The sequence below is a fragment of the Triticum urartu genome, chromosome 3 (assembly GCF_003073215.2).
Source record: "Triticum urartu cultivar G1812 chromosome 3, Tu2.1, whole genome shotgun sequence".
In the NCBI taxonomy this organism is placed as follows: Eukaryota; Viridiplantae; Streptophyta; class Magnoliopsida; order Poales; family Poaceae; genus Triticum; species Triticum urartu.
Genome location: NC_053024.1, coordinates 444,171,752 through 444,182,270, shown reverse-complemented (window position 1 = coordinate 444,182,270; position 10,519 = coordinate 444,171,752).

Here is a 10,519-nt window from a genome sequence, read left to right as displayed (position 1 = left end):
TATGTGAATGTTCTCTTCCTTTATTAATTCTTTCATGAGTTGCATCATTGACTAATGCTATGTTTGTCAATTTCTAATAAAATTTTCTACCTATACTTTTCCTTATGTGGTGCTATTACCTACCATAGGATTAGTATATAATCTTTTCATTATTTGTTTCTTTTCTTCATTTATTTCCTTTCTCTTTTCCTTTCTTCATTTGCAGCATGAAAGTAAGGAAAGCAAAAACTAAAACTACTTCATTATATAACATGCACATGATTACAAGTATAGATCACTAAGCAAACTCTCAAAACAAGAAAGGATCGAACTAAACTTTATTTCATCTGAAAGCAAAAGATTGAATTAAGATAAATAAAAGCAAAAAGATAGTGGGATGATACGATACCGGGGCACCTCCCCCAAGCTTGGCGGAAGCCAAGGGGAGTGCCCATACCCGATACTCAATCCTCCTTTTGGTGGTGAAGGAGATGATGGTGGTGATGAAGGAGAGATCTTGTCCTTGGAGGAGCTTGAAGAGACCATGGTAGATGGAATCTGACAGAAAACAACAAGGAAAAGAGAACACATGATTTCTCCTCGATACGGTAATCAACAAGTTCGGGAAGTATATATAGATTTTTTTATCTTGCAGGACAAGTATTACGCTTCCTGGGAGTTTCTTTATTTCCAAAATTTTAAAATATTCCAAAACTGATAAAAGATATTTTTGCAGATTTTTCGGAGTCCGTTTACTTACTGTATCACGTACCTCCTTATTTTCACGATTCTGGAGTGTTTTGGAAGGAATCTTTTATGTGTTCTTCCGGTGTCAAAGTTTGGATAATATTACTTTTGACATTAATAGGCGTACCTGAGATATAATGCTTTATTCGTTGCCCATTGACAACCTTCGGGTTAGTGCCTTCGAAATTATTTATTTTGATGGCTCCAGACCGGTAAACCTCCTCGATGACATAGGGGCCTTCCCATTCTGAGAGGAGCTTTCCTACAAAAAAAATCTAAAATGAGAGTTGTACAAAAGAACATATTCTCCAACTTTAAACTCACGCTTTTGGATTCTTTTCTCATGCCATCTTTTAACTTTTTATTCGAATAACTTTGCATTTTCATAAGCTTGGGTTCTCCATTCATCTAATGAGCTTATATCAAATAGCCTCTTTTCACCAGCAAGTTTGAAATCATAATTGAGTTCTTTAATTGCCCAATATGCTTTATGTTCTAACTCAAGAGGCAAATGACAAGCTTTTCCATAAACCATTTTATAAGGAGACATACCCATAGGATTTTTATAAGCTGTTCTATAAGCCCAAAGTGCATCATCTAATTTCTTAGACCAATTCTTCCTGGACCTATTGACAGTCTTTTGCAGAATTAATTTTATTTCTCTATTGCTAAGTTCAACTTGACCACTAGACTGAGGATGATAGGGTGATGCAATTATATGGTTAACATCATACTTGGCAAGCATTTTACAAAAAGCACCATGAATAAAGTGTGAACCACCATCAGTCATTAAATATCTAGGGACTCCAAACCTTGGAAAAATAACTTCCTTCATCATTTTAATAGAGGTGTTGTGATCAGCACTACTGGTTAGAATAGCTTCTACCCATTTAGTAACATAATCAGCAACAACCAAAATATGTGTATACCCATTAGAGGAAGGAAAAGGTCCCATGTAATCAAACCCCCAAACATCAAATGGTTTAACAACAAGTGAATAATTCATAGGCATTTCTTGACGCTTACCAACATTACCTATTCTTTGACATTCATCACAAGATGAGACATACTTATGAGCATCCTTGAAGAGAGTAGGCCAATAAAATCCAGACTGCGATACCTTGTGAGTAGTTCTATCTCCAGCATAATGCCCTCCATAAGCCTCAGAGTGACATTTCCGTAGGATTTATCCCTGTTCATGCTCAGGTACACACATCTAATAATACCATCTACTCCTTTATAAAGATGTGGGTCGTCCCAAAAGTAATGTCTTAAGTCATAGAATAATTTTTTTCTTTTGTTGATATGTGAAGCTAGGTGGCAAATATTTAGCAACAATGTAATTAGCATAGTTAGCATACCAAGGAGTACCATTAGCAACATTTATTGCAGCTAATTGCTCATCAGGAAAACTATCATCAATAGGAAGTGGGTCATCAAGCACATTTTCAAGCCTAGACAAGTTATCAGCTACGGGGTTCTCAGCTCCTTTTCTATCAATGATATGCAAATCAAATTATTGTAACAAGAGAACCTAACGAATAAGTCTAGGTTTAGCATCTTTCTTTTCCATAAGATATTTAATAGCCACATGGTCTGTGTGAACAGTTACTTTGGAATCAACAATATAAGGTCTAAACTTATCACAAGAAAACACCACTGCTAAGAATTCTTTTTCAGTAGTAGCATAATTTCTTTGAGCACTGTCTAGAGTTTTACTAGCATAATGAATAATATTCAATTTCTTATCAACTCTTTGTCCTAGAACAGCACCAACAACATAATCACTAGCATCACACATAATTTCAAAAGGAAAGTTCCAATCAGGTGGTTGAACAATAGGTGCAGAAATTAAGGCTTTCTTGAGTGTTTTAAAGGCTTTGAGACAATCATCAGAAAAAGGGAATATCCTTTTGCAAGAGACTAGTAAGAGGCCTAGAAATTTTAGAGAAGTCTTTAGTAAATCTCCTATATGAACCAGCATGACCTAGGAAACTACGAATACCTTTAATGTCCTTAGGACATGGCATTTTCTCAATAGCATCAACCTTAGCTTGGTCCAGTTCAATACCTCTTTCAGAAATTTTATGACCCAAGACAATGCCTTCATTAACCATAAAGTGGCATTTCTCCCAATTCAAGACAAGATTTGTTTGTTCACATCTCTGGAAAACTCAATCAAGATTGCTTAAACAATCATCAAAAGACTTCCCATAAATAGAGAAGTCATCCATGAAAAACTCAACAATCTTTTCACAAAAGTCAGAGAATATAGCAGTCATACATCTTTGAAAGGTAGCAGGTGCATTACATAAACCAAAAGGCATACGTCTATAAGCATAAGTTCCAAAGGGACAAGTAAAGGTAGCCTTTTCTTGATCAGGTTGAGAAACATGTATTTGTGAAAAGCCAGAATATCCATCAAGGAAGCAAAAGTGTGTGTGCTTAGATAATCTTTCAAGCATTTTATCAATAAAGGGCAAAGGGTAATGATCTTTTCTAGTTGCTTTATTTAATTTTCTAAAATCAATTACCATTCTATAACCTGTAAAAATTCTTTGTGGAATGAGTTCATTCTTATCATTAGGAACAACATTAATACCTCCTTTCTTAGGGACACAATGAACATGACTTACCTATCTACTATCAGCTATTGGATAAATTATACCTGCTTCCAGAAGTTTTAATATTTCCGTTCTTACCACCTCTTTCATCTTCGGATTTAACCGACATTGGTGATCAACAATGGGTTTAGCATCAGGTTCCATATTAATTTTGTGCTGACATAGAGTGGGACTAATGCCTTTTAAATCATCAAGAGTATATCCAATAGCAGCCCGGTGCTTCCTTAGAACTTTCAATAATCTTTCTTCTTCATGTTCTGAAAGGTTAGCACTAATAATAACATGATATATCTTCTCTTCATCAAGATAAGCATATTTCAAAGTGTCTGGCAATTGTTTTAATTCAAACACAGGATCACCTTTAGGTGGAGGAGGACCTCCCAGAGTTTCAATAGGCAAATTGTGTTTAAGTAGAGGAGTTGTTCAAAGAAAGTATTATCTATTTCATTTCTTTCATGCATATGTGAATCATTCTCATGGTCTAGCTGATATTGTTCTAAAGGATCAGTAGGTGGCACAACAATAGAAGCAAGACCAATTGATTCATCCTTGCTAGGCAATTCTTTTTCATGATGGTCCTACTAAACTTGGAAAAATTAAACTCATGAGACTCATCACCAAAGCTAACACCCACAGTTTGTATTGAGATATAAGGGCTTCAATGAGAAGTGGATTCTTTGGATGAAGCAGCTTTTGTCAACAGGTACCTCATCTGTTCTGCTTAATGGAGTTCCTGGTAGGAAATTCATATGTAAAAAGGGTGTCACACAGGGTGATCCAGTCTCTCCCCTCCTTTTTGTCCTAGCTGTTGACCTCCTGCAGACTGTAATCAATGACATGTTCAGAAGGGGCATTCTTCATCTTCCTATACCTTGTCATGACTAGGATTACCTTGTGATTCAGTATGCTGATGACACTTTGATTATCTTGCCTGCTGACAAGAACCAACTTATAGCTCTGAAATACATGCTTAAGGTTTTCTCTATGTCAACTGGTCTTGATGTGAATTACCACAAATATTTTATTATTCCCATCAATGTGGACACTGCTGTCATGACAGAATTAGCTGCTGCTTTTGGATGCCAGATTGGGAAAATGCCATTTACCTACCTTGGGTTGCCAGTAGGAACTACAAGGCCCAAAATGGTGGATTTTATGCCTTTGGTGGACTGCATGGAGATGAGAATGACAGCTAGCTCCTCTTTTTAAAATCAGGGGGAAAGATTGCAGTTTCTGAACTCTGCCTTGTCTTCTATTCCCATTTTCTTCCTTTGCAGCTTGACTGTTCCTGCTGGAATTCTAAAGCAATTGGAGAGAATCCAGAGACAATGCCTCTGGAGGAAGAATAGGGGTGAGTCTGCCCCCTCACTTGCTGCTTGGGACCTTATTTGCAGACCAAAAAACAAGGGAGGCCTTGGTATTCTTAATCTGGGTGTTCAGAATGTGGCACTTCTGCTCAAACATGCAAAGTACTTCCTTAATAAAAAGGATCTCCCATGGGTGTCTTTAATTTGGGATTCCTACTATCATGGCAGAGTACCCCAAGGAACTTCTGATTGTGGCTCTTTCTGGTGGAAGGATATATGCAAGGTCATGCAAAACTTTAGGGAGTGTGCTTGGGTTCAGATACATGAAGGAGACACTGCCCTCATGTGGTCAGACAAATGGCAGCTTGATGAACAGGTTTCTAGTCTCCAATCCAGATTTCACAGGCTCTTTTCTTATGTTAAGGACCCCTGGATCACTGTTAAAGAGTTTTTGGACTCTCAGGACATGTTCTAGCACTTCCACCTTACTTTGTCCAGCCAGGCTTTTGATGACCTGAACACTCTTCAGTCTTTGTTGGATGGCCACAATAGAGAACCTGGGTCCAAGGATATTTGGTTTTGGAGTGGCACTGCCAAGGGATACTCACCAAAGTTGTTTTACTCACATACTTTTGTGTCAGAGTCCTTTAACCATTTGACAGCTTGGATCTGGAAGTCCTCATGTACAATGAAAATAAAAGTATTTGCTTGGATGCTTATTATGGATAGGTTAAACACCAAGGACATGGTGGAAAGGAGACATTGGCATTTGGAGGATGGAGTAAATTGTGTTCTTTGCCCTTTGCAGACTAGGGAAGCAAGAGATCATCTGTTCTTTACTTGCAATTTTAGTGTCAGAGTTTGGAACTACTTGCAAATTGATTGGTCATCTGGTGACTCTATGGATGAGTTGGTTATGAATGCCAGCAGGAGCTTTAGGAAACCCTTCTTCACTGAAGTGGTCTTTATAGCATGCTGGAATATCTGGATTGTCAGGAATGCTAAGGTCTTCAGGCATGAGAGAGCCGGATTTAATAAATGGAGAAGTGCATTCATCCATGATATTACGTTAATGCAATATAGGGTGAAATCTGCCTATAAGGATGATCTCCTTAGATGGATCTCATTTCTGCCACCTTGAGGCCTGTAATTTTAAATTGTATCTTCTCCTTCTTCCCTTAGAGTAGCTTGATTACCTCTTGTAATCCCCCTTGGTACTTGTACTTGCACTCTCTTTTAATAAAGTTTTGATATGCTGTGGGGTTTTTTCCCTACAGTGCCCAGTCAAAAAAAACACCCACAGTTTGTTTCTGACAATCTATCTTAGCATTAACGGTGTTCAAAAAAGGTCTACCAAAGATAATGGGACAAAAGTCATCTTGTGGGGAACCAAGAACAAGAAAATCAGTAGGGTATTTTATTTTCCCGCACAAGACTTCAACATCTCTAATAATCCCACAAGGTGCTATGGTGTCTCTATTTGCAAGTGTAATAGTGACATCTATGTCTTCTAACTCTGTAGGTGCCCTAATTTCTTGATATAACTTGTAAGGAATAGCACTCACACTAGCACCCATGTCACATAAACCATGATAACAGTGATCTCCTATTTTAACTGAAATGACAGGCAGGCCAACAACTGGTCTATTTTTATCCCTTTTCCGGGTTTGGCAATTCTAGCAGCTTCTGCATAGAAGTAGATAACATGCCCATCCACATCTTCTTCCAAGAGATCTTTAACCATAGAATATGAGGTTCAACTCTAATTTTTTCATCTGGTTTAGGTGTTCTAACAGAGCATTTGCTAACCACAGTTGAAACTTTAGCATGTTCCTTTATCCTAACAGGAAAAGGAGGTTTCTCAAAATAAGAAATAGGTACAACTGGATCAACATTATAAAGTATAGCTTCTTATTTAACTAGTACCAATTCTTTAATTTCTTCTTTAATAGGTGGGTAATATTTAAGCCACTTCTCCTTAGGGAGTTCAACATGAGTAGAAAATGATTCACGGAGGCTACTATCCCAGAGTCAAGTCCATATTTAGTGCTAAACTTTTGAAAAGCATTGGTATCCATAAAAGATTTAACACAATCATACTTAAGTTTAATACCCGACTCTTTACCTTCGTCGAGTTCCCAATCTTCAGAGTTGCGTTTAATTCTTTCCAAAAGATCCCACCAGAATTCAATAGTCTTCTTCATAAATGATCCAGCACAAGCAGTATCAAGCATGGTTTGATCATTACGAGAAACATGATTGGGGCATGAATATAACATTGACTTAAGCCTCCCCCAAGCTAGAGCGATACTTTCTCCTTCACGAGGCCAAAAATTATACATATAATTCCGATCACGATGACCTAGATGCATAAATTTTTGGTGGAACTCCAATTTCAGACGATTCCAATTCCATGATCCAATATCATCGCATAGCGTATACCATGCTAATGCTTTTCCCTTCAAAGATAAAGGGAAAACCTTTCTCATCACCTCATCTCCGGGTAAACCTGCAAGCTTAAACAATCAACAAACTAGTTCCACATATATCAAGTGCATATCGGGATGTTCGGTTCCATCTCCTGCATAAGGATTAGCTAGTAATTGTTCTATCATACCCGAAGGAATTTCATATTCAATATTTTTAGTAGGTGCTGTAGGTTGAGGGGCAATTAATTGTGGTTCTAGACGAGGTGAAGATACCCCGAACATACCCCTCAAAGGATTGTTTTCTAGTAACAAGTGACAATAAATTTCAGCACACTATATAAATGTTTCCTTACCGAATTCCACTTACCAAAGGTGCTTCACTCCCCGGCAACGGTGCCACAAAATAGCCTTGATGACCCACAATTATAGGGGATCAATTTTAGCTCTTTTACATAAGTAAGAGTGTCGAACCCAACGAGGAGCACAAGGAAATGACAAGTAGTTTTCAATAAGGTAGTGTCTGCAAGTGCTGAAATTGTAAGTAGCGAGTAGTTTGATGGCGAGCTAATTTGTAATGAGCAAGTAACGATAATTGTTACAAGTATGCAGCAAGGTAGCCCAATCCTTTTGAGGCAAAGGACATGCCAAAATGGTTTCTTATAATGAGCAGAGCGTTCTTGAGGGTACACGGGAATTTTATCTAGTCACTTTCATCATATTGATTTGATTTGTGTTCGCTACTTTGATAATTTGATATGTGGGTGGACCGGTGCTTAGATGTTGTTATTACTTGAACAAACCTCCTACTTATGATTAACCCTCCCGCAAGCATCCGCAACTACGAGAAAAGTGTTAAGAATAAATTCTAACCATAACATTAAACTCTAGGATCCAATCGGTCCCTTACGGAATAGTGCATAAACTAGGGTTTAAGTTTCTGTCACTCTCACAACCCACCATCTATTTACTACTCCACAATGCATTCCCTTAGGCCCAAATATGGTGAAGTGTCATGTAGTCGACGTTCACATGACACCACTAAAGGAATCACAACATACATACTATCAAAATATCAAACACATATCAAATTCACAAGATTACTTGCAACATGATTTATCATGTGACCTCAAGAACGAAGGTAACTACTCACAAACAACCAACATGCTCATGATCAGAGGGGTATTAATATGCATAATGGATCTGAACATATAATCTTCCACCAAATAAACCATATAGTAATCAACTACAAGATGTAATTAACACTACTAGTCACCCCCCTAGCAACAATCTATAGTTCCGGTAACAAGATTGAATATAAGAGATGAGATGGTGCTGGTGAAGACTTGATGGATATTGCCCTCCCCAAGATGGGATAGTTATTGTCGATGACGATGACGATGATTTCCCCCTCCGGGAGGGAAGTTCCCCCGGCAGAATCGCTCCGCCGAAGGGCAAAAGTGCTCCTACCGAAGTTCTGCCTCGAGGCAGCGGCGCTTCGTCCCAAAAGTCCTCCCCTTATTTTTTATAGGTCAAAACCACTTATATACCAAAAGATGGGCACCGAAGGTGGGCCGAGGAGGCCACAACCCACGTGCCAGGGGGGCCTGGCGCGCCCAGGTGGGTTGTGCCCACCAGGTGGCCCCCTCTGGTGTTTATTAGCTCCTATATTTCTTAAATAATCCATAAACAATTTCCGCAAAGTTTCATCTCATTTGGAGTTGTGCATAATAGGTGGCCTGACGTAGCTTTTCCCGGTCCAGATTTCCAGCTGCCGGAATTCTCCCTCTTGGTGTGTTCCTTGCAAATTATGAGAGAAAAGGCATTAGAATTACTCCAAAAAGCATTATTATGGATAAAAACATTATAAATAAAAGTAAGAAAACATGATGCAAAATGGACGTATCAAAGGGTATTTTGTAAACGGATCCCACACGCAATAAACTATATAGGCTAACTAATCAATTAATTAAACTAACTAATTACAGGGACCCCACTTGGCATAGACTAAATTAGGCCCTAAGTAATTTATCCTAATCCTAATTAAACATGGCTGGCCACGCTGGACACTAGTACAACGGGTTGTGCATGGATGGCTCACACGCACGCACGACGCAGGGTGGCTACGACCACTCAGTGAGTAGCAGCTCGAACTGGAGCGGTCTCCTGCGACAGCAGCTACGAACGGTAGCAGTAGAGCAGCAGCAAGCGACAGCAGTAGGAAGTAGCAGCAGAGCAGCAACGATGACTGCAAAGAGCAGCGGTAAGAGGAGGCAGCTGTGGTAGCAGCAAGCAGAGAGCAGCGCGACCGCGGGAACAGCAAACAACAACGCACGGGGGTAGCAGCAGCTGCGGGCGGCGCTCGGCCACGGGCGCTCGAGCAGACGCAGGGTGCGGCAGGGCGCGGGTCGCAGCGAGCACGACCAGACGCAGGCCGACGCGAGCATGCAAGAGCACAACGAAGGCGAGCTCGGGGGCGATGGCTATCGTGTGGTCGGGCAGCAGTGGGCGTGGCCAGCGAGCCGCGGTAAGTGGCAGCGAGGCCACGTGTGGACGCATGCGCATGAGGGTGCGGGCGGAGGGTGGCCGGAGCGACGGCGACAATGGTGTGCAGCGGCGGCCGGAGTCGGACGCGATGGCGAACGGCGATGGAAGGCACGACAGGACCAACGGATGATCGCTACGGGTTCCTACGGCCATTCTGAGCATGATGATGTGCTTAGGTGTGAGTTGCGATAGCTGTGCGCGCGGTGGCGACATGGACGGCGGCGACGAGCTACGACAACGATGGAAGCTAGGCTACGGGCGCGGATTCGAAGGGGGAACCGAGGGGTTTTGACGGCTCACCTTGAGTCTGCAGAGGTGCTTAACAGGCTCGGGGAGGGCTCGATAGCGCCGAAATCAAAGACGAACGCTGGCGGGTCCGAGGAAGAAGAGGACGGAGATCCGCTGATGTAGCATCGCCCAACTTGCGCTGGTGGTCGAAGTAGAAGAAGAAGAAGCAGGCGGAGCTCTTGCCGCAATCTCAGCCGGCGAGGACGACGGTGGCCACGTTGAGGAACTATTCCATGGCGACGATGGCGTCGGGTGTGCATTGAGCGGCGGATCTGAGGTGAGAGGGGGGAGTGAGGGTGCTAGGGCTTCCAAGGGAGCGAGGGGGAGCCATGTAGGCACGGGAGAGGCTCCGGATGGCTGCCCCATGGCAATCGACACCGTGGACGTGCGCCCTGCGTCCACGAGGTGCGTGGTGAACAGAGGACAGGGATGACCCGGCTGGTGGGCTAGGCTGCACTGTGGCATATGGGCCCTAAGTGCATAGTCCATTTTTCCTATTTCTCTTTTCTTTTACTTTTTTGTATTTTGTTCGCTATTTTACATTTAGTTTGTGTACTAGATGAATTTCTCTAGGGTTGAAACTTGGCATGTAATTCCATTG